The sequence below is a fragment of the Cydia fagiglandana genome, chromosome 20 (assembly GCF_963556715.1).
Source record: "Cydia fagiglandana chromosome 20, ilCydFagi1.1, whole genome shotgun sequence".
Taxonomy (NCBI): Eukaryota; Metazoa; Arthropoda; class Insecta; order Lepidoptera; family Tortricidae; genus Cydia; species Cydia fagiglandana.
In genome coordinates this window covers 7,991,372-8,016,717 of record NC_085951.1, presented here as the reverse complement: position 1 = coordinate 8,016,717, position 25,346 = coordinate 7,991,372, and the positions used below count along the sequence as shown (strand labels likewise).

The following is a 25,346-nucleotide window of genomic DNA, read 5'->3' as shown; positions in this document are numbered from 1 at the left end:
TTAAATAGGATGCTGTTTATATTTTTAGTTAGGTACTTTGACTATTGATAACCAAACAAACAATCAGTTTCTTCTTCTTTCCTTCCTGCTTTTGTTAACTTGTTTTGAATAATTTATTTAAATTAAAAAAAACCAGTTATGTGCAGAACAGCGTAACAATATCTATAAGCGCCTTGCCACGTTACAAATACATACACATAGATGTAGTATGTAGTATACAATATACATGTATGTAGTAGTTATTTGTACATATGTACATATGTAGTTAAGTGTAAAAATTAATAATTGGTACAAACACAATTTGATATACCGGGTGTGGCCTGTAACATGAGCACATAATTAAAACATAGATTGTACTCCTCAAACGGTGACACTTTCGATCAACAACTTTTAAAAATTATGAACTATTTACACTCCCCATTTTTCATACAAAATAAATATTATCTTCACGTTGACACAGTGCGTTAACATTGTCGTTGCTTGTCACGCCTTAAACATGACAAAATTCGCAATACATTACGTCTTAAAATAAACTTTAAAATGTATTAAAAATCAAACCGCAAGTTATTTTAAAAAGTCACTGAACAGATATTGGTCAGTATGAGGAGTACCTACAGCCTACTGTTTAATTTTTTGCTCATATTACAGGCCACACCCGGTATTTTCTTTGTCTATTATCAATTTTAATATTAGTGATATGAATTTTATCATAACTTAGTAAACAGCGGTCATCTAATCTAAAAGAAACTAACGAGCCATGCACAGTAAAAGAGCTTTAAAAATCTTTTCTTCACATAAAACTGAAAAAAGAGCTCGTAAAATTTCCGCTCTGAACATCATAAAGCCATTTTCACTCGGCAAGTTTTGGTTTTTAAACTGAAAATACGCGAAAACATCAAGCTGTTCCGAACAAAAAACGGTACCGGATAAGAGCGTAATCCAGTCTCATACGATAAGGGTCTATATATTCTGCTTTAGCTTAGTATATCTAAGGTAAAGGAAAATCCTCAGAAAAATGTGCACGCTCAAGATAATACCGCAGCGTGGAAAAATGCCAAGGAACTGATAGGCACAGGGGAATTATTTCCAATGCATGCTGGTACTCGCCTCAAGAAAACCAAAATGTTAACTAACTTATGTCTAAAATACGAAAAACAATGTAACGACATTCCGAAGTTTTACAATATTCTTTTGTTTTCCGATATTTCAAGTAAACGAGTTATGGGTAAAGAATGCGAGTACTTTTTTTTTAAAGTAAAAATAGTAACCCACAGATCTCACATATCTGGTTCGCTAAAAGGACTCGGTAAGCGTTGAGCATAAACAGCAGTCCGCTCAAGAAACGTTTCGGTAGACGTAGCGTGCAGTTTAAAGCGTCTAGTCGAACTCGCGGCGGATTTGTTTCCTTTTTGATTAGTGTCGTAGCTGCCAGGACCTAGGTAGTACGGATGGTTTGAGCAGACTACATTTTTCAGCAGTGTCTGCTGGAATTTTATTCAATTTGATTTTGTATCTGTGTGCTTATTGCCAGTGACTTGACGTTCCTGCCTATTTGTTTAATAGGTAGGCAGGAGGCAGGTAGGAATTACTCCGAGCAGGTAGGAGACCGGTAGACTCAGGTGAAAACCGCTACTCGGCTGCCAAAAAGTTTCGGCCAAGATGTCTTTGTAACTTTGTCAGCGTGAGCTTAGATTCGATCGTCGGAAGCTTGGTTGGTCACCGTGTAGCATGGTCTGAAAGATTCGAAACCTCCAAAATATTTTAACTCTATTGCGTGCTATTGGCGCCGTCGGTAGCTCTTGTTATTGGTGTGAGCAAACACTCATTCAGTAAATAATGGACAACGTTCTGTAACCACCGACAGGGCACCTTAGGATTGGTCCAGAAAATGGACTAAGGGCTACTTGCACCATTTGCTAACCTGGGGTTAACCTGTTAAACCTGGAGTTACCATGGTTACCAGTACAATTTGATACAAAGTTTAAAACGGTTTAACCGCTTTACCCCGGGATAATGGGGTGGTCCAAGTGACCCTAAAAGGATTAGAAAAAGTTTCGTGGTTTTCGAGATAATATAATTTTTCTTTATTTTTATAGCCAATATAGCCATATAGCTAGCACCTTTGTTTACTGGACATCCTGTATAAATGTGTAGTGCAATTATTTCTTAAATACCTAGTCTAAGCTAACTCTGCACCAACTTGAATAATATAACAATATTATTCAAGTTAGTGCAGAGTGCGGCGGGGGTGTCATTCATTATAAATGTCATAATTATTTTCATAGAAATGTGACATTTATGATACCATTACTATACTTTGTTATTACAAATGCCAAGCAGTTGTTGTTCTAGCTGTAAAAGGCTTTCACAGTTTTCGCTTTGCCTTATTAAAACAAATATGCACATTTTAGCCAATTATTTAGAAAACTAATCAAGCTTTCGCAAACACTTGAACGGCGTTTATTTGTCGTCGACTCAAATATTTGTTTCTTTGTAATACCCATTAGCAGGGCTCGGAACCGGTATTTTAAAAAAAACCCCAAATAGACCAATATTTTGAATTATTTTATACTCTTTACGTAAGACTGGATCATTAGGTAACGAATTTGTGTTATCAGGTTGTCCAATTAAAAAAGAAATAATAAACCAAAGAACGAAAAAGAACGTAATAATACCGGTATTTTTGTATGGAGCAAAAACCGGTTTCCGAGCCCTGCCCATTAGAGGGTTGACAAAATATTTTGTAACATTTTAGACGAGTTAGTGCAATAACCTGGAAAATAGCTTTCTGTAATTAAAGCGGTACCTACTCCCAAGGTTGTCTGGAAGAGATCGCTTACAGCGATAAGACCGCCCATTGCTACCATTATTTACACTGCAAATCTGTTATTGTATTTTTCTTTGTGGTGCAATAAAGTGTATTTACTTACTTAGTTACTTAAGATCTCGAAAATATACTTTGGAATGTGTGAGACGTCATCTTTTTAACTTTCGGCGCGATTCGAACTTTAAGATATCGCGCCGTTAGACATTCACTAGATATGAATTAGTAAAGATATGTGACGTTCCGCGGCAAAAGGTACCTTATGGCGGCTGGCGCTTACGCTTATTATTAACGCCGCTCCAATATTCAGTCGGGGCAACGGTACCTTTTGCCGTGGAACGTCACATATCTTTACTATTTCATATCTAGTGCATCTCTAATTCATTTCCCGAATAGCGCCGTTTGAGTATTGAGTATACAACTAATGCAAAAAACATCAATAAATAGCACGATTGAGATCAAATAAAGTGTTTTTATTTTTTTCGGTGTTTAATAGTTATTTGTACAACAAGAGATCAAAGTTTGATATTTCTTCGAGTGCTTATTTTGAGTCCCGTGCAAGCGAAAGATTCTATAATAGATTCACGAGCGTAGCAAGTGAATCTAATTTAGAATCTTGAGCGTAGTAAGGGATTCAAAAGCGCACGAGATGTAAATAACTTTGATCTCGTGTAGTTCACAAAATTTTTCACCCTAAGCAGTGAGAACATACCTAGAGGGACAGAGATAATAGAACCCAAGTATCGAACTTGTATTAGACCCCGCATGTTGAAATGATATTTGATATAAAAGTCACTTGAATGTCATTTTGTCTCACTCAGTGAGCAAAATCGCATTTTGCTCACTGTTTTTAAGAAGCAAAGTACCCTTGTTCGAGCTGCTGAGGTGAAAACGATATTAATAATGATTTTTTTTTAAGTATAGCATGAGGCTAATTTGTTAGGTTTTCGATTTTATTTTGATACGACCTTGAAGATCGCTGCCTTGAAGTTCGAGCGCTGATTGGTGAATAATAAATTCAAAACCGTAACAAGTTCTCAAATCCGGATTGGGCTCCTGGATGCCCCTTTAATTACTGCAGCATTTTATTCAGTACATTAACACATTCAGCACCAAGAACCCGACTGTCGGGTACACTGTTCGTAGCGACTACGCGCTCCATACGGCAAAGACGTGGCTACGCGCTACGAGCGTAACCCGTAGCACTTAGTGGCAACTAATGGTTTAAACCGCTACGCTACTCTACGAAGGTGCTACGTTCGCTACATGTAGCTCGTAGCCGTCGTAGCATTATATTTCTCAAAGAAATTTACAAGTGTTATATTATTTTTTTAGGGTTCCGCACCCAAAGGGTAAAACGGGACCCTATTACTAAGACTCTGCTGTCCCTCCGTCCGTCTGTCACCAGGCTGTCCTTCACGAACCGTGATAGCTAGACAGTTAAAATTTTCACAGATGATGTATTTCTGTTGCCGCTATAATATAATAACAAATACTAAAAACAGAATAAAATAAAGAATTAAGTGGGGCTCCCATACAACAAACGTGATTTTTGACCGAAGTTAAGCAACGTCGGGCGGGGTCAGTATTTGGATTTTTTGCCTTTTTTTGCATTATGGTACGGAACCCTTCGTGCGCGAGTCCAACTCGCACTTGCCCGGTTTTTTAACATCTTACTACACTTTAACATTTTACTTATTCTGCAGAACGTACCAAACTTACACTTTAGATAATAACATAGCATTAGAAACTAATTTTTAAAAACTAATTAAAAACAAATTTGACCTTCCAGTCCATTATTCTAACGAAGACCACTTAAAATATGAATAATACAAGCTTCTAGAATTGAGGGGATAGAGAATCATAAAATTTTCATAGCATTCCGAGCCAATTGGCTATCTCGGACAAATTCGTTATTAAAATATGAAGCCTTGACACCTGTGTTCGGTATACCTAGGCTAGGTATACAGGGTGGCACATTTAGACCGGTCAGTAAGGGAAAATCTGAAACTATAAGACGTACGACGATCTCTTGTTTGGAACCATGTCATCGATTTTAATATGTAACACAAAAAACCGCATACATACATAAAAAAAAAATGTGCTCAGCTCGGGAATCGATCCCGGACGTTTTGTAAAATAAAACTAACACTATTTCAATTTAGATATCGATTGTGAAGGTCTTAAGCAGTAAGTATTACTATTAAACATGATGTCTGGAACTAATAAAATGCATTGTTTTCATATCCTTTAATTTATTTTAGTAAGTTTTCGAAATGACCATCAATGTTTTTTCAATACATTTTACATATTTTTTTTTCAATGTATTATTGTAGTTTTTCTTGTTACTAAAATCGATGACATGGTTCCTAAAAAGAGATCGTCATGTCTTATACTGCCGTATTCGAACTTCAAGAGACGACACGTAGTAGATCCATTCTAGATACGTTATAGTTTAGATATCAACTAGTTCTCTTTTGCACCTCAATTCGGGCAACCAGTGTCACTTTTACGTCAGATAGTGTTAGAAATCTATTAGATGTGAATTGGATCTCTAAGTCATATCTTGTGAAAATCGTTCAACAGTATCTCCAGAATCGCATAAATGTCAAATTTGACAGGTTAGATCTTAAACATATCGTTATCGTATTTTGGTGACGTCTAAAAGATATCTAGTAGATGTCTATTTCAAAATCCGAATCGGGCCCATAGTTTCAAATTTTCCCATACTGACCGATCTAAATGAGCCACCCTGTATACCTAGGTTTTATAAGTAGGCTAGCGGCTAGCTTTATAGCTCGGTCGTTCCGGCCTCGACCTCGGCTCTTTGTGGGCAAAACAATGTTTTGTCTCAAGAACAATACGTACAACTTTTTAACGATATTATAAAGTAATGAAATTGTAGAATAAATGTTCAAGAAGAAAACTTTTTAATAAATGTTGAACGGTTGTTAGTTGATATAATAACCGCTACTTAACGAATTACTTTTACGTATTAATTACGGAATCAAAAACTGGCCAAGTGCGAGTCGCGGACGAAGGGTTCGGTACCATTACTCAAAAAACGGCAAAAAAAAATCACGTTTGTTATATGGGAGGCCTATTTAAATATTTATTTTATTCTATTTTTACGAGTAGTAAGTATTTTTTGTTATAGAGGTAACAAAAACATATCATCTGTGAAAATTTCAACAGTCTAGCTGTAGCTTTCACGGTTCATGAGCTACAGCCTGGTGATAGACAGACAGACGGACAGACAGACGGACAGTGGAGTCTTAGTAATAGGGTCCCGTTTTTACCCTAGGTAAGGTATATATCTAGGTTTTATAGGTAGGCTAGCGGCTAGCTTTATAGCTCGGTCGTTCCGGCCTCGACCTCGGTTCTTTGTGGGCAAAACAATGTTTTGCCTCAAGAACAATACGTACAACTTTTTAACGATATTATAAAGTAATGAAATTGTAGAACAAATGTTCAAGAAGAAAACTTTTTAATAAATGTTGAACGGTTGTTAGTTGATATAATAACCGCTACTTAACGAATTACTTTTACGTATTAATTACGGAATCAAAAACTGGCCAAGTGCGAGTCGCGGACGAAGGGTTCCGTACCATTACGCAAAAAACGGCAAAAAAAATCACGTTTGTTATATGGGAGGCCTATTTAAATATTTATTTTATTATATTTTTACGAGTAGTAAGTATTTTTTGTTAAAGAGGTAACAAAAACATATCATCTGGGAAAGTTTCAACAGTCTAGCTGTAGCTTTCACGGTTCATGAGCTACAGCCTGGTGATAGACAGACAGACGGACAGACAGACGGACAGACAGACGGACAGACAGACGGACAGTGGAGTCTTAGTAATAGGGTCCCGTTTTTACCCTAGGTTAGGTATATACCTAGGTTTTATAGGTAGGCTAGCGGCTAGCTTTATAGCTCGGTCGTTCCGGCCTCGACCTCGGTTCTTTGTGGGCAAAACAATGTTTTGTCTCAAGAACAATACGTACAACTTTTTAACGATATTATAAAGTAATGAAATTGTAGAATAAATGTTCAATAAGAAAACTTTTTAATAAATGTTGAACGGTTGTTAGTTGATATAATAACCGCTACTTAACGAATTACTTTTACGTATTAATTATGGAATCAAAAACTGGCCTTATGCGAGTCGCGGACGAAGGGTTCCGTACCATTACACAAAAAACGGCAAAAAAAAACGTTTATTGTATGGAAACCCGACTTAAATATTTATTTTATTTTATTTTTAGTATTTGTTGTTGCTGTGAAAATTTGAACTTTCTAGCTATCACAATTCATGAGATACGGCCTGGTGACAGACAGACAGGTGGACTGTGGAGTCTTAGTAATAGGGCCCCGGGCCCCGTTTTTACCCTTTGGGTGCGGAACCCCAAAAATAACGTTTTTCATTATTATTTTTTTACATTAACCTTTTCGACGCCGTGTCACCTAAGTGTTGAAATTGAACTTTATGCATATGTACGTAGCTCTATGTTGCTCTGTGATCAGTGACGGATTAATCCGTCATTGGCGTTGGACCTGCGGTTCGAATAATTACGTCATTGGCGTCATAAATCGCGTGGTTAATGAATTAACAGTACCTAGTAGGGTGGTTCACGTTTGTATGGGAAAAATTCAAACTCCAGCTAGAAAAAGCGGCACCCTCTCATTTTATTACAGGTGTTCTGTTGACTAAATATGCCAAGTTTTGTAATCTTATCTCAACTACAAGGGGATGCTCAAACACTTTGAAATTTTTCAAAGTTGTATGAAATACAAAAGAAACAAGTTATTATTTTTTTCAGTTTTATGTAAGTAGTAGTTTTCACATTATTTGAAAGTGTGATTTAAAAGTTATTTGATGAAAAAATATTTTTATTTCTATTTTTTATGATTTTTTAGGTGAAATTCTAAAAATCTTACTTTTCAAAAAATTATAAAAAATAGAAATAAAACTGTTTTTCTACTTAAAAACTTGTAAATCACATGTGCAAATAATGTGAAAACAGATACTTAAATAAAAATCTGAATAATAAATACTTCTGTTTTTTGGTTTTCATACAACATACAAAATTTTCAAAGTGGTTGAGCACCCCCTTGTAGTTGAGATAAAATTACGAAACTTGGTGTATTTTATCAGCATAATAAGTGTAACAAAATAAGGGGATGCCCCGTCGGAAAATAAAAAAAAATGTTTTTTGAACCACCCTAGTACCTAGGTATCAACTTTATGATATAATGACTACACCCTATAAAAGAAAGTCCTCCGCCGCGTCTGTCTGTTTGTGTGTATGTATGTTCGCGATAAACTCAAAAACTACTGAACGGATTTTCGTACGGTTTTCACCTATCAATAGAGTGATTCTTGAGAAGGGTGTAGGTTTATAATTTTTTAACCCGTGCGACGTCGGGGCGGGTCCCTAATTCGCAATAAATTTGTATATGAATACGACCACTAACAGAATAAAATATTATACTCATGATTATAAATGCAGTTAAATATAAGCTCGGAAAACAGAATCACTATAGCTCTTTTTTAGGGTTCTGTAGTAGACATGTGTAAGTAATGCTCGTAATATCACAAATGAGATATCTCTCGAACACGTAATATGGCATTACGTATCTCTCCGCGAAATCAACCAGTACTTCAAACATCACGCATCACGCGAGCCGCACCGAGCGCGCGAGCGCCAACGACCGGCCGAAGCGCGCGAAATGGATTCAATTCCAAATACATTGACCCGCCGATATGAACAGTCAGTTCAAGTCTACGCACGGAGCGCGTAATGTGTAATGTAACTTGTGATAGTGTCATGTTTGTTCGCCATGCCATGCCATCATTGCTTTGTTATCTCGCTCGCACTCGCACTCAGTGCTCGCTCGCTCTCGCTCTGCGATGCTTTCGGCTATCTTCGGAACCATTCGAATAGGTCCGCTCGGCCGATCGCCGCAGTTTAAGTTGTCACTCACTAATATTTTTACGAATATGATTTTCTGCAATAGATTTAAAACTCTAATGCGTCCGCGTAGAGCTTAAAATGTTTTTCTTATAATACCAGAAGGACACGGTCAAATGGAGTAATTTATTTGCGATTTTGAATTTGACGAAAAGAAAACCGTTTATTATTATTGTTGTGAAATGTTTGATAGTTTGCTTGACTTTCACGGTTCGCGGCAAACTAAGTACGAGTTAATACTTGTTTATCCTTTAATTTAATTGTGAATTAGTGCATATCGAGACTGACTGTAGAAATTCGAGTTGTTTATAAAGACTGATGAGTGAACTAAACTGCAAATAAGTTTAAATTAAATTATGAAAGGTGTAAATAATAGTTTCGTTATGGCAATATTCTGATAATGTATTAGTGCTGGTGAGTAATCGCTTTTTTACGGACTATTGGGGACTTTAACTTGATTGACCTATTTAAAAAAAATGGCTATAAACGAACCACTTTACGGAGACAGAACCAAAGCGAGCAAAATGTACGCATTGTTATATAATACTCGCCATATCGGGAAGCTCCATAGGCAATTATCTACCTCCGAAACTTACATACATCAAACATCAAACATCAAACATCAACATTTATTCAGCAAATAGGCCACAAGGGCACTTTTACACGTCAAAATTGAATTTACATAAAAGCAAAAATAATAACATCAACAATTTTATAAAATAAAACTAACAATTCAATCTAACGTATTACAATTACTAAGAGATGTATATGGTCTCTTAATGTCGAATTACATACAAAATACAGATAAAAAAACACACACAAAAAAAATCTATAATATTTAGAGGTGTAAATGTCTCTAGGTGTCAGAACTATAAGATTATATAGTTTATCAAGTTATCCTTAGAGATGTATAGGGTCTCCAAGAGTCAATATCCTGTATAATTAATACATTCATTAAAAGAAAAGAAACATACGAGAACAGAATGAGGCGTCTCACTGTAATTAATTAATAAAAGTTACTAAGTATAATAGCTCGTGTTAGCTTAACAGACCAGACCTTACATATTACATAATTACATTATTTTATAATTTATAAGAACTAACAAAAAATCTTTCACATAAAGGTGACAAAACGCAACGCGTAATAAATAGATCGATCGCCGATACGGATCCGAAACGCCTAGAATCACTAGAGTGCTGTAGATGCGCTGTGTAATGTAAGAGATAGCTGTAATGTGGCCATCTCGCACGCGCCCGAGCGCTGTTTCACGGTCGGGTCATGTTTCGAGTGATGAGTGATGTGATATCTCAGTGTACCATTACGTGTTCGGAAAAGTGATGTGATATAGCATCACTTTTCGAAGCACTGTTTCGCGCATGTCTATTAAACTCACAACAGTCTATTGAATTTATTGAAACATAATGACTCGTATCAGGTGATGAAAAATAATTTGATGTCCGTGTTCATTTCAGAACAAAGCCAACAGATATCCAACGTACAATCCGTTTGAGTGATTTCTTGAAACAATCCGCCGGCCTTTGTTTCGTAATGGTATTGTCCTATTTATGTACACTGTACATACTCGTATATGACCGTTTCCAGCGTAACTGTACGGGGAATTTTTTTTCTAGGCTATTGAAATTACGGTAATTTGATCGGCCTATAATATGGCGGCGGATATTGTTCTTGTGACTCTTTATATTCTGTGTATTACTACACCTTATAATTTAAACAAAGTCCCCCGGCGCGTCTGTCTGTTTTTGTGTTTGTTCGCGATAAACTCAAAAACTACTGAACGGATTTTCATGCGGTTTTCACCTATCAATAGAGAGATCCTTGAGGAAGGTAGGTGTATAATTTGTTAATCCGTGTGAAGTTGGGTAGCTTGTAAAACTATAAATAAGGGATCGTTGATTAGGGTAATACATATACCGGGTGTGGCCTGTAACACGAGCAAATAATTAAAACATAGATTGTACTCCACAAACGGTGACACTTTTGTTCAACAACTTTTAAAAATTATGAAGTATTTAGACTCCCTATTTTAATACAAAATAAATATTATCTTCAATGGACGCCATCGCCACGCCATTATCATTGTGATTGACGTTGCTTGTCACGCCTTAAACATAACAAAATTCGCAATACATTGCGTCTTAGAATAAACTTTAAAGTGTATTAAAAATCAAACCACAAGTTATTTTTAAAAGTCGCCGAACAAATGTTGATCAGTGTGAGGTGTGCAGCCTACAGTTTAATTTTTTGCTAATTTTATAGGCCACACCCGGTATATTGCCTTTGCAAGGTAAAGTCGTTGTTTCGTTAGGATGCCCCAGGCCCGAGCCTTTGTGAAATGAAAGGTCGGGAAATTCATGGGCTTCATGGCAAATAAAACAATGGCTGTATAAAGAAGTCTATTGTAAAGCGGTTTATGAAACAACGATTGAAGTTCTAACGGTACAATTGTATTTAATAAGAAGAGAATCAATTCGTTAAAAAATGTATTTCACTGATTCCACGTATGAAAACTAAGGGGCTTCCCCACGCCAATGACCTTCGATCAGACAGAACCAAAGCGAGCAAAATGTACGCATTGTTATATAATACTCGCCATATCGGGAAGCTCCATAGGCAATTATCTACCTCCGAAACTTACATACATATTACATAATTACATTATTTTATAATTTATAAGAACTAACAAAAAATCTTTCACATAAAGGTGACAAAACGCAACGCGTAATAAATAGATCGATCGCCGATACGGATCCGAAACGCCTAGAATCACTAGAGTGCTGTAGATGCGCTGTGTAATGTAAGAGATAGCTGTAATGTGGCCATCTCGCGCGCGCCCGAGCGCTGTTTCACGGTCGGGTCATGTTTCGAGTGATGAGTGATGTGATATCTCAGTGTACCATTACGTGTTCGGAAAAGTGATGTGATATAGCATCACTTTTCGAAGCACTGTTTCGCGCATGTCTATTCTGTAGTCAACTAGGAACCCTTATATACAGGTTGGTTCAAACTTTGACGTCCAAATTTTTTTTTATTACTCATGTCGTGCGCTATCAGAATATACCCCATTTATGTTATCCGATTAGGTATTCGTAGTTTTCGAGTTATGATTTTTCTAACTTTTCACTTTTGTTAAGTTGTTTAACTTTTTAGGGATAAACGCCGAATACCTACTATAAATTAAACTTGATTTAACTCGGTAATTTCACTCAGGTAGACACTAGTCGTAATATCACGACTTGTCTATTAAACAGGTCGAATTAAGCTACATATCGGGGGTTACAAAAATAGCCTGCGATCATTAATCACGTGTAATTACGGGGTGACGAAAACAATCAATCATGTTTAGTCGTGTTTAGTATTATTATTATATGAATATCATATTCGCCAGCCTGTCACGCTGGGATGATATTCGTAAAGTGTGTGTGACAGGATAAACCGAGGCTTTTCTCTCTTTGTTTTTATAGAATTATCTACAAAACGACGTTACAAAACGCATGCTTTTGGCTCGATTCTGAAAATGTATTAGATCTCTACTAGACCTCAACAAGTTACGATATGGATAATTTAATTAAAGATGTTTGTAAGATAGATATGTCAAATTTGACGTGTCCGCGATTCTGGATGCCCTCTAGATCTAGAACGATTTTGACAAGTTATGACTTAGATATCCAAGTCACATCTAGTCGATATCTAATGTAAATCTAGTTGATCTCTATATCGTTTCTAGATCTTGTGATTATCTCGTTTCCCGAATACGCGTGTTTGTATCTGTATTTGTATAAAAACATTTTAAGAAATCATCTTTACTTTAAGCATTTTTTTTATATTTATTTCTATAACCTAGTTTTAAGACCTTTACCTACCATGCAATCAAACAAAGGCTTATCTTGTTAGGTAGCATCGTATTGGTATATTTCAGTAAATAAAATTTTTGCACCGTGGTATTGACGTAATTTGGTTAATAATATATTTCAATGTCTTATGTTTACCCAGTTTACCCACACAATGTTTGGTAGACACCATTAGGATTAAAAGTTACTAAGTTTTTACGCAGTTTTTAGGCTTCCGTTGCCTAAATTACAAAAACGAAACCCTTATAGGTATTTATATACCTACGGCTATAACTAAATAATGAAAAACTAACAAAACAAAACATGCTCCAAACAACTATATAATGTCTCTTAAATGTCTAATATCTCTTATAAGCAGTAAATATCGCCGAGGCCGAGTTTTTTTTTTTATGTAATAGTCAGCAAACGAGCAGACGAGCCGCCTGATGGGAAGCGGTCATCGTCGCCCATGGACACATATAAAAACTCAAAAATGCGCGTTTTCCCAGAGATAAAACTTAGCTAGATCGAGTTTTCGCCCCCGAAAATCTCCATATTCTACGAAATCGTTAGAGCCGTTTCCGAGATCCCCGATATAATATATAAATAAATAAAAATATACCGGGTGTGGCCTGTAACATGAGCAAAAAATTTTACTGTAGGCTGTACTCCTCTTACTGACCAACATTTGTTCAACGACTTTTAAAAATAACTTGTGGTTTGCTTTTTAATACACTTTCAAGTTTAGGTATTCTAAGACGCAATGTATTGCGAATTTTGTTATGTTCAAAGGCGTGACAAGCAACGTCAATCACAATGATATGGCGTGACGATGGCGTCCATTGAAGATAATATTTATTTTGTAGGAAAAATATGGAGTCTAAACACTTCATAATTTTTATTGAGGAGTACAATCTATGTTTTAATTATTTACTCGTGTTACAGGCCACACCCGGTATATATATAAATAAACATATATACAAGAATTACGGCGCTAGACAGAGAAGCATGCCGTTCCTTAGTGTCAGAGGCCAAGATCCACTTCTGGTTGCTGCGCCACGGCATCGGCAGTAAGTAAGTAAGTAAGTAAGTACCTAGTACTTAAGTAGTACAAGAATTGCCCGTTTAAAGGTATAAGATAAGATAAGCAGTAATAATTTAAGTTACGAAAATATTGAAATGGCTTGTAATACGTAACACAAAAACACTATTCTAAAGCCTACGTTAGTCGAATAAAACAAAACCTTTAAGAAACCTTCATTTCTTTATTCAGACATTCGTAAATATTCGTGAAAAGCGCTGAGTAATAGCTTTCACAAATTGAAGTCTCTAGGTACAAAGCCTACTTTCTAAATGACCCATTATTATGAACGTTTCTATTTCTAATCTGCATAATGTACCTGAAAGTACACTCAAGAACGTTGTAAAAAGTCGACTAAGGGCCCGATTCGGATTTTTAAATAGACATCAATTAGATATCTTGTAGACATCACCAAGATACGATAACGATATGTTTAAGATCTAACATATCAAATTTGATATTTGCGCGATTCTGGAGATACTCTTGAACTATTTCCAAAGGAAGAGATCCAATTCACATCTAATAGATATCTTACTCTATCTAACGTAAAAGTGATATTGGCATTGGTTGCCCGAATTGCGCTGCAAAAGAGAACTAGTTGATATCTAAACTATAACGTATCTAGAATGGATCTAGTACGTGTCGTCTCTTGTGAATATCTTGAAGTTCGAATACGGCAGTAAGCATGTACCCAAGTTTAAAAATTGGTATCCTATGACAACCTACCTGATTATCATTTTGTATTAATTATACTATTACTATATTATATTATTACTATGTTATCATATTACAACCTACCTGATTATCATTTTGTATTAATTATACATTTTATAAACGCATTAATTATGCAATTTCAGTTAATTTTAACATGATTTTATATTAAAATAAAATGAGACACTCAACCAAGCTGTATTTCCATTTCATTTTAATTAAACACCTAATAAAACATTCTCCATTTGCATTTATTCAACAACCCCAATTAAAAGTAATTAACTGAAATGCAAACAAAATCGTCAAGTGTCAGAGTTATCACCCAATTAATCTTAAAACACACCTTAATTTGACTAATCCACCGTTAAAACCTATTATATATTTAATCCCCACCCTTAAAGAAACAAAACTTACCTTCTACGGACGTCAGAAAAACGAAAGTCTAATCACTACACGACACAGTTCCACTATAACTATTACCTAACACCGTTTCTTGTCACAACCACATATACAGTTTACTTATACGCACTAATTCTAATTACATACAATTTTATAACACATATCACTAACACTAGTTTCTATTTTACGCAAACGTGTTGGATTTCAGAACGCGGGACACATACACCCCGTACGACCGAGCATCCCTCACTGGCATTTTCATCCACGAGCTACAGACAGAGACAGACAACCGCCCTCTCTTTCCATTGTAGATCTAAGGAGCCGAGAATCGTAAAGTGGAATTTGCAATTTTATTTTCTCCGATGCAATTTTATAAGTGAAATGTTGGCGCGTCAGTTTCCAAAGTTATCGACATAGTTAAGGTTTGGATTTAATTATTCTGAATCTAGTTGGATTATTCAGTTTTGAGTAGATTTGAATGTATTTATAGTCTGTACAAATAAACTAAAATAAATTAGTTACAGCTCAGAATTGTGATTCTCTGATTGAATTAAGATAGCATTGGAGGTTTATTATTGAATTCTTCTATTTTAATATCAAATAATTGAGCGCGCTCGCTCGTAAAGCACTGATTCGCCTAAATTAAATGGGTAATAACTTTTTTCAGGAGCCCGTGTTTCCAATATGGGTTCACAACTTCAAAGTGGAAACATACGTCGACGTGTGACTTTGCATATCATTTTCTATGACAGTGAACGTGTTAATCGTGTAAAAATACTAAAAATATGGGTGCGAGTGCGCTCATGATACTCAAAAATGGGGCAATATCTATGAAACCTTATTGTCGATGGCGCTTACGCCGCACAGCGGCGCGCCATTCGGCGCGATTCGGGAAATGAATTAGAGATTTACTAGATATGAAATAGTAAAGATATGTGACGTTCCACGGCAAAAGGTACCTTAAGGCGGTTGGCGCTTACGTTACTATTAACGCCGCTCCAATATTATTGCGGCCACCATAAGGTACCTTTTGCCGTGGAACGTCACATATCTTTACTATTTCATATCTAGTAAATCTCTAATTCATTTCCCGAATGACGCCGATTGTATTTTTATCGGAGCATCGTTAATAATGGCGTAAGCTCCATCGACAATAAGGTCCCTTTTCATAGATAACGTCACAAATATGTCCCATAGCTCTTATGCGAGCGAATTAAGAACTATGGGACATATTTTTGAAAAAGTTCTATGCACCCATATTTTTACACTTGACCGTACCTATACAAAAACAAAAAAATACATAAGCATATGGCGCCCTCTATACCTCAATCAATCTCGCCTTAGAAACATTTGCCTGCATGTTTATTTATTATTTAGTAGATTATAATTCGATTAATTAAACTCTAAGACCAGGCTTTCGCTTGTCATTGGCTCGTTCAAAAATGAGTTTTAAGCATACTGTTTTAGAATTCAGAATGGAATGATCGTGTAATCATTAGGAGGGGGATGTCACTTTGACAGTTGTTGTTCCCATTTTCTGTTGAAAACAAGACGCGGCTTAAAATGTCTATCTGTATTCTTGCTATAAAATTAGCTTTTACCCTCAGTGGCATTTGTACCTAAATATCAGTTAAATTGCGTTTGACAATTGACAGGCATTAAACTGATATTTAATTCAGGAATGTACATTTTACACCGAAAACGTATCAAACTCGCAATTAGAGATATATACCAAAAATTCTAAAAACTGTCACAAATCCAATAGAAAATCTGTTATTCTTTATGTTTCGTATTATAATGGTAAAGTAGTACAATGTTTTATACAGTAAGTACAATTTTTTGTACAAACCAGAGGCGTCTACATCTGGTGGTGATATTTTTTTTTCCAACTAAGTATAGTTAAAGGAAAAATTACCTAAATGAATCATGTGGCAATCAGAGTGTTCATTTTTAATTTGAAGAGTTTGTATGTATTTTAGCGATTACCACGTTTGTAGAAGTAGGTACATAATATATTTTACCGACCGACCTAACAGATCCGACATACCCATACTAAAGACATAAGTATGTAACTTAGTATAAGATGAATAAAGTCTAAGAAAAAAACGTGCCTCGGAAATCAAGAAAAAGTCATTCTCGGATAGATGGCGCACACTCCTTTGGCCTATGCACGGCTAGATGGCGTGACGACACCGTTTCATATTTAACAATTTTAACACATAGATATCAGTGGGTCAAAATGATATAAAAATAATAAAATAATATATCCATATATATTAATTTTTTTGATAATTTTATACGTGTTTATTTTGAGTTATAGTCGTGTGTCGAGTTATAGATGGCAGTAAATTTACAGTGACTACAACATTTACTATGACAGGACCCCTCTATACTATCTATTCTTCTTGCCATACTAACATTAGAAATACTCTTAAAATAAGTGGCTGTGAGCCACTATATTATACTAAATGAAGTAGTTTTTGCCATAGGTGATATGGATAATATCTCCAATACGATTTCTGGACCAATACGACCTTCAAACCTTCAAAAAAAGGGCGTACTCCTGCCGGTAACGCACTTAAAATCCCTCTAGTGTTCCTGGTGTCCATTAGCGACGGTAATCACTTGCCATCAGACGATTTATCTGCTCGTTCACCTAAATCAAAGACATATGTAACTTCGTTTAAGATGAATAAAGTCTAAGAAATAAACGTACCTCGGAAATCAAGAAAAAGTCATTCTCGGATAGATGGCGCACACACCTTTAGCCTATTCTCGGCTAGATGGCGTGACGACACCGTTTCATATTTACAATTTTAACACATAGCTATCAGTGAATGAACATGGGTCAAAATGATATAAAAATAATAAAATCATATATCCATATTGTTAATTTTTTTGATAATGTTATACGTGTTTATTTTGAGTTATAGTCGTGTGTCGATAGATGGCAGTAAATTTACAGTGACAACATTTACTATGACAGGACCCCTCTATACTATCTATTCTTTTTGCCTAAATTAAACAATATCTGGGAGACCGAGCTTTGCTCGGAAAACATAAAAACACATAAATGCTAGTTTTCTCAGAAGACTTAGCTAGATCGATTTATCGCCCCCGAAAACTTCTAGCAAGCAAGTTTCATCGAAATCGTTAGAGCCGTTACCAAGATCCCCGAAATATATATATAAATATAAATAAACAAGAATTGCTCGTTTAAAGATGTAGTTCCGATATAGTCAACTATTGTAATACCTAATTGAATTTAAACTGTTGTGAGACATACCTACTAACATTGAATAATACTGACTGACTGATTGATTGACTGTTAGTGCTTCAGAAAGGAGACCTAGGCTCTCTGAAACATGTCGCGCGAGTGACTAAAAACAATTGAGTCTAAACCGTAAAATTATTCAATTGTAATACCTACTTATTTATCGACTCTTTCTTTTTTCTAACCTAACCTAACATTAAAGGTAAAGGTCACCGCTAGCGTGCGGCAAAGAAACTTTGTTATTAAAAAGACAGTCTACACGCGACTACTACTGCCTGATATCTTCTGTTACATAAAGCTACATTCTTACCTAAAAGGTCATATAACCGTCTAGTTACACTCTAATCTACAACGTGACTTTTAAAACCAGGGTATTAAGGTCGGTTCAGTGGCGTAACTAGGGGGGGGTTGGAGGGGGCACGTGCCCCGGGCGCCGTCCAAGGGGGGGGGCGCCAAAATGGGCAAAAGACTACCTCTACGCCTTGCCAAAGGCAAGCAGGAAAACTTTTGTCAGTCGTATTTACCACCACTGTGAAGTGTGAAATGCGGATGGTAATCTCTGTCCCACAGCTCAAAAGAGAAAGCCGATCTTTAAGGTACTCTTTTTTGCCTTGAACTCGACCTTGAAAGACGACGGTAGCGCCCTACCGCCTACCATCCCGCAGTGCGAATACTCTATGCCAGAAACTTCTATCAAGCAGAGGGATATTCGGCGGGAGTTGCTATGCTTTCATTTTATAAGGTGAGCGGGTCGAGTGCTTCAGAGTTGTGTTCCGTGTTAGCGCGTCTTTTCCCTCAGGGGTCTCCTGTCGGGAAGTTACCATCTTATGGACTGTTCAAGAGACTACCTATGCAAATGGATCGCTAGCCCTTTGTCCGGCAAGCGCATATGAGCCGTAGTAGACGGAACCTACTCCAATAGCTGCTGTTGCATATCTGTGACATGTTGTCTATCGGACGACAGTAGGTATAGTCCGTAGTTTCGTAACTGAGTCCGGCGGCTAATCCTATTGTCTATTGTTAAGTAAAACCGCACGTGCTACTTACCTGCAAAAAAGGGTCATACTCATTCTATTTGGCACCTGAGCGCGGGCTAGTCCAACGCTCAAAAAATCAGTGTAGGTGCGCTCTCCGATAACGCGCCTTTGTTACGCATCTCAATGACACATTTTAGACTGGTTCTGTAGTGTTCGACTCGCCGGCACTCAGTAACCGAATTACGCAGGTTTTTATGCAGGTGGTTGTAGCACGTGGCACGAGCGGTTTTACTTAACAATAGACATAGGATTAGCTCGGGCTCAGTTACGAAACTACGAACTATACTGGGGATTCCTATACAGACTGGTTAAAAATAACTATATACATTCCCGTTGCCAGGGAGGTTTTGGGATTATACTGAGCAACTTTTACTACGGGACCAACCCCGAAATCGCAATAAAAAGTTTACCCTCCCATAGAAAATGGACCAACCAAAATGCATGAAACAGCCAAATTTTTTTTCGCGACTGAGGCGTTGGTCCCATAGTAAAAGTTGCTCATTATAATCCCAAAACCGCCCAGTTCGCGCGCGCGTGATTACTAAATGTGGGATCATCAATGTAAAGTGACCTTATTGTCGATGGCGTTTACGCCGCATTGCGACGCGCAGCGTTGTATTTATATCGGAGCATCGTTTACAATGGCGGAAGCGCCATCGACATGAGACACGCGCGCGAACTCTTATGCGATTTTAGTTACATTGCGAACTGTTAGTTACGTGCATTTCAACCAGTCGATCAAAACCCGCAATGTAATTAAAGTCGCATGCGAGTTCGCGCGCCTTCTAAATCAGCCCTTAGGTTCACCTTTTTTAATCATGACAGCGATTTTTGCAGGACCACTGTCACATTTTGATGTGCTTGTAGATAGTACAATTTGAGTACATTTGCTATACCAAAATCGTGCGAGTACATTTTTTAAAAACATGAGTACATAAAAGTACTCTCTTTTCATGAATATGTACCGTAAAAGAAATAATAAAATCATCCGTGGACGTGCTGTATAGTACCACACGTTCATTTCGTTTGTGGGGGGGGGGCGCAAATTTGGTGCCTGCTCCGGGCGCCATATCCTCTAGCTACGCCACTGGGTCGGTTTTACTCAAACTGCGGTAGTAGGTTCGAAAGGGTTATTCCAATCCCATGCCGAGCAGGTTTCATTGTGTCTCTTTCCAAAAAACACAAATGATAAAGTGTTGGAAAAGGATAAGTGAATTTCAGTGGCATTTTAGATTTGACGGACATTTAATAATAGGGTACTAGACGTTATATACATAATAGATATATAAAGAAATTTAAATACCTAGAAAACATCCTTATTTCAGGAACAAATATCTGTGATGAACACACAAATACATAAATGCCCTGATCAGGATTTGAACCCAGAAGTGCTACATAGGAAGGGTCACTAAAATCCCGTTATAGTTAGTATTCAAAGATATATGTAACTCCGTATAAGATAAATAAAGTCTAGGGAAAAAACTAGGTGCCTCGGAAATCAGGAAAAAGTCATTCTCGAATAGATGGCGCCACACCTTTGGCCTATAGTCGGCTAGATGGCGTTGTAGACACCGTTTGATCAGTGAAAGAACATGGGTCAAAGTCAAAATAAAAAATCATTTATCCATATGTATAAAAAGATGTGTGATATTTTTATACATTTTCATTTTTAGTTTTAATCAGGTGTCGATAGATGGCAGTAAATTTATTGTGACTACAAAATTTACTATGACAACAACCCTCTATACTATCTATTCTCTTTGTTAGTATACACGTCGAATCCTAAAGATACGAACTCCAGAGACCGAGTTTTTACCAACACTACGATTATGCACAACCGTCGGGAATACACAGCCAGGGGGCCTCCCGCGAACCACGCTCAACGTGTTGCCTCCCTGTCACACTTACGTTCGAATTTACAAGTGCGATAGAGAGGCAACACGTCGAACGCGGTTCGCGGTAGGACCTCAGGACGCGTGGGATAAAGTAAAAAATATTCCAATTTCGGAAACAGATTGCGGCTTCGGAGGCAATCCCTTATAAATATATTAAAAGGGAAATTATGAGTTGCAGGCGCTGGCAATATGTATTTATAAAATGTCTCGTATGTCTACTTTTTGGAGGGATACATGTCTACCATATTGTGTTTTTTTTTTGTGTTAGGTATATTGAAAAGGAATATCCGGTCCGCTCAATCTGTAATACTGAGAAGAGAAAAAAAGCTTCCGAGAAAGTATTTGATAAGAGTGACATTCCATTTCCAACTGCAGCTGCAATACTGTTCATTTTACTATGTAAACGCGTCGCTGTCATTGTCAATTTCCATAGTAAAATGAACAGTATTGCACCTGCAGTTGGAAATGGAATGTCACTATAATGATCATAAAATTTATCATTTTGTAATATGTTTGTATGTATGTTTCCTAGTAAAGGCTTTTGTCCTTCCAGGACTTTCTTTTCATCAATTTATACAGGTATTTAATAATTAAATATTTTTTTATTATTTGTATTACCGTTTTAATACACTAGCTATCGTCTTTCGAACCTGGTATTTTATAAAGCGTGCGTGAGGATATAAATCCAACATGAACAGGCGTATTCTAATTTTAATTGTGGGATATGAATTCGACCTGGATTAGACATGGATCGGATCCGTCAGTATAAAAGTAATGTTTTTTGTTGATCAAATGTCACTTTTGACACTGACAGAAGATTCGATCCATATACAGGGTGATTCAGGAGACGTGAGCAGGACTAACACTGCGCATTTCATAAATTATAAGCAACTGTTTCGTATCAGTATTAGTGAGGTTAATGTTAATTTTCTAGACGTGTTGAAAAAAAAGTTATTAATTCATTTACGACATGCATGGTTACCCTAAAATTAGAATACTAAACTACCGATATTCTGTGTCAAATTGATTGTCATCACTGTCATCACGGTCTGGTTACCTTTGAAAACTCGTATCTCACCAAGTTTGACAGTTTATTTTCTTCGTAATCAAAATGCTGTCATTACGGTTAAAGAGGTTTTATGTTGATTCATTAGGTCTTGTAGGGTGACCATGATTGTAGAGAATTAAATTTGCCTTCACCAAAAAGTTAAAAAATAGGAAAAAGTGTGGTTGTTTCACCTAAATACGACGGTGATCGATCAATTATCAGTAACTGAGTGTGCAGGATTAGTCCTGCTCACGTCTCATGAATCACCCTGTATAATCCAGTACGGATATGATGATCGTTATTGTCTACGTGACAGCGTGATAAAACAATGTCCGTCACTTTCTATCCCACGGTGTTAAAAAGTGACAGTTATTTTATCACGTGGATAATGAACGCCATCCGCTGACTGATTATTATTAGAGAAGTTTGAATATTGGAGAAATGTAATGTCAGGAAGAACGTCTGCTGGAACCCATTCACGGGTAGGTACATCACCAGAGCGGCTACCGCAAAAACCAAAATTCAAAATTGCGTGGATCTTTCTCTTACTCCAATAAAGGCGTAATTAGAGTGACAGAGACAAATCCCTGTAATTTGCGAACTTCGATTTTCGCGGTTATAGCCCTGATACCCATGAGCGGTCTCAGTAGGTATTGTAGATAAAATGGAAAGTTATTATTATCTGTCTATCCAGTCTATCAGACCTGAAACTCCGCAGAGAGCTGTAGTTTCACTGCATTTTGCATCTGGTGTGGTTTGGCATTTTGCTCATAACTTCTGGTATGAAATAGATTGTTCACGTATCTATAAATTATCTTGTTCATTGGGACAATATACCCCGATTCATGCTGTTTTAAACAGTTGTGCATTTTGGTGTACAGTCAGCGGCAAAAGTAACTGAGTTAGATATAATAATAGAATAGAATAGAATAGTTTAATTCGTAAACACACAGACAATAGACATACATACATAGAAAACACGTAGTCGAAAGTGTCACGAAATTCAATAAATTTAATTAAATTTAATTTAGGTTGGAATTAATTTAAATAAAAAACAAGTATTTGACTGTAGGTTAGTAAATAGTAGTATTGTTACATTCTCCACTTTATATCACGTTTTTCTATTTATGTATCTTTAAACCCAAAATCACTTCATATTTTAGCAATACTTACCTACGCTGCTTCTAAGCTTATAACACCAATACGATTATTTACATTCTTTTTCTACTCCCGTACTTTTATTTGTTATTTAAAGGGACGTGCACACACCATTAAAACCCTACCTTAAAGTTGTCATGACAAGTCTTTCGTCTATTCCCCAAAAAAGAATTTGTGCATACACGCAGTATCTTTTTGACGATTTTACGATAGTTCGTGTAATGACCACTTAAAAAATATTAAATGAAATACAGTGTTGCGAACCTTATTTTAAATGTCATCTCTGACAAACAAGTGTTCACTTGTAGACATTTTTTATTTTATTTTATTCATTCATTTATTCTTTTCCCGCCCATACCCTCCATCTTTGCTACTTCTTGATTTAAAAATATTTGTTTTTACAGTTTTATTTCAAAGTGCTTGGTCGTAGAAAAACTATTGTATGCAACGTTGTTTAACTGAGTAAAAAAATACTCGTGGCGTCTTTATTAACAATTTTCGGCTTCGCCTCAAATTGTTACTCACGCCACTCGCCTTTTTTGACCCCTCTTAAACAGCGGTTGCATAAAATACAAATTGCTTTCATAAGTAATAGTTACTGATTTTTAAAAAGCGTTTTTCATTTAAAAGACACGGCAAGATCGCGTAGTCTTTTTCTAATGCTAAAATAACGAACTATAGCTAAGTACTTGTGCTGCTAACTGTACTTAGGTACACTATTGTCCATTTAGCACCCAGTTATACGACTAATAAAACATTATGTAGATCCAATGCAGTGTTTCGGGTTCAGATATTCACTGAATACATTCGATAATAATTAGGCTACATAGGTTTCATCACACGTCGAAAACCAATATTTAGATTAGGAACCTATTATGTATTATGACGTGACGATTTTATGAAGCGATTGTATTGTGTATTGTTATTGCAACATGAATAATTTAAATTTAAAATAATTAATAAATATTACTATTATGAGACAAAATTACGCTAGGTGTCCCACAGTAAGCTCAAAAAGGATTGTGGTGTACCTACGTGTAAGTATTACCTACCTACTAGACGACGAAATAGTAGGTACCTACTTATACAACGTCCAGTACTCAGGATCAAATATTCAGGATAAACCCAATAATAAACCACAAAGAAATGCCCTTACCGGGATTCGAAATTCGAACCCAAGACCTCCAGCTTCTTACCAATGTCGCACAGGTTTTTTTTATACAGGTTGGGACACTCAACACAATTTCATGTTGTAACCCGGAGACCATTCGAGCGTAGGTACATTTAGACATCAAAAGCATTTCGCTCATACTTATCCAAACAGTCACGTCTGTTGGAAAGTGTCTTCGTAAACTGAAAGTATCTTGTTGCATAGGTAACTGCATAAACGCACGTGGAACAAGTTTTTTTTATTGTATGAATATTGTTCGCGTGCATGATGCCGTCACATTCTTTCGACCTTACTGCTGAACAGACTAATTTTGTATCAGTGGTCTAGATAATATAGATAATATATATCATCATATCATATATATAATACTCTCTAGATAATAGATATCATCGTATGAACTTCTGACAGTTTCCTTTTACGCCCAGATTTATCAGGTTATGGGCCCACCCAGCACGGTTCCACTGTAGCGATATCGTTTAGATATCGTTTTGATGTCAGAATGTTATTTTGAATTGGTCGTTCACAACATTATATTCGTTGGGAAGCTCTTGAGAGAACATTTTACCCTTAGCCAGGGGTAGGAAACTGGAGCGTTCGGGCTTTTTCGGCTTCGTTCGGCTCAGCATTGCACCGAGCAATTATTAGGGTTGGCACAACTTGACCTCCCCTTGGCATGCACAACCCCAAGTACTTAAATTTTGACAACCCTAAATAGTCGAAAGGTATAGTGTCCTACATTATAAAGGGACAGCCTGATTCGTCCCTGAACCGCTGTCAAACTTCGGTTTTGTAGGAAGTTTCCTTTCTGTACGGTAGTACTATTACTTTATTCTGTGGCTTAGCGGCTAAATCCGCCGGCTATTATTTGTTCAAGGTCAAAGAACACACAGAGTATCATGTACTCATACGTATTTACTCATTCTCTA

At 36.6% G+C, this 25,346-nt stretch overlaps 1 protein-coding gene and 1 long non-coding RNA gene across 2 annotated transcripts in view; one reads left to right on the top strand and one right to left on the bottom strand.

Moving 5' to 3' along the window:
• Positions 1–15,110, bottom strand: part of LOC134674526 (TWiK family of potassium channels protein 9-like) — a 430,962-nt gene extending 415,852 nt beyond the window's left edge. Inside the window, exon 1 of the mRNA XM_063532628.1 lies at positions 14,853–15,110. The gene's annotated coding sequence lies outside the window, so the exon portion shown is untranslated. The remainder of the gene's footprint in view (positions 1–14,852) is intronic.
• Positions 1–25,346, top strand: part of LOC134674585 (uncharacterized) — a 254,701-nt gene that overhangs the window by 54,123 nt on the left and 175,232 nt on the right. The gene's annotated exons all lie outside the window — the stretch shown is intronic.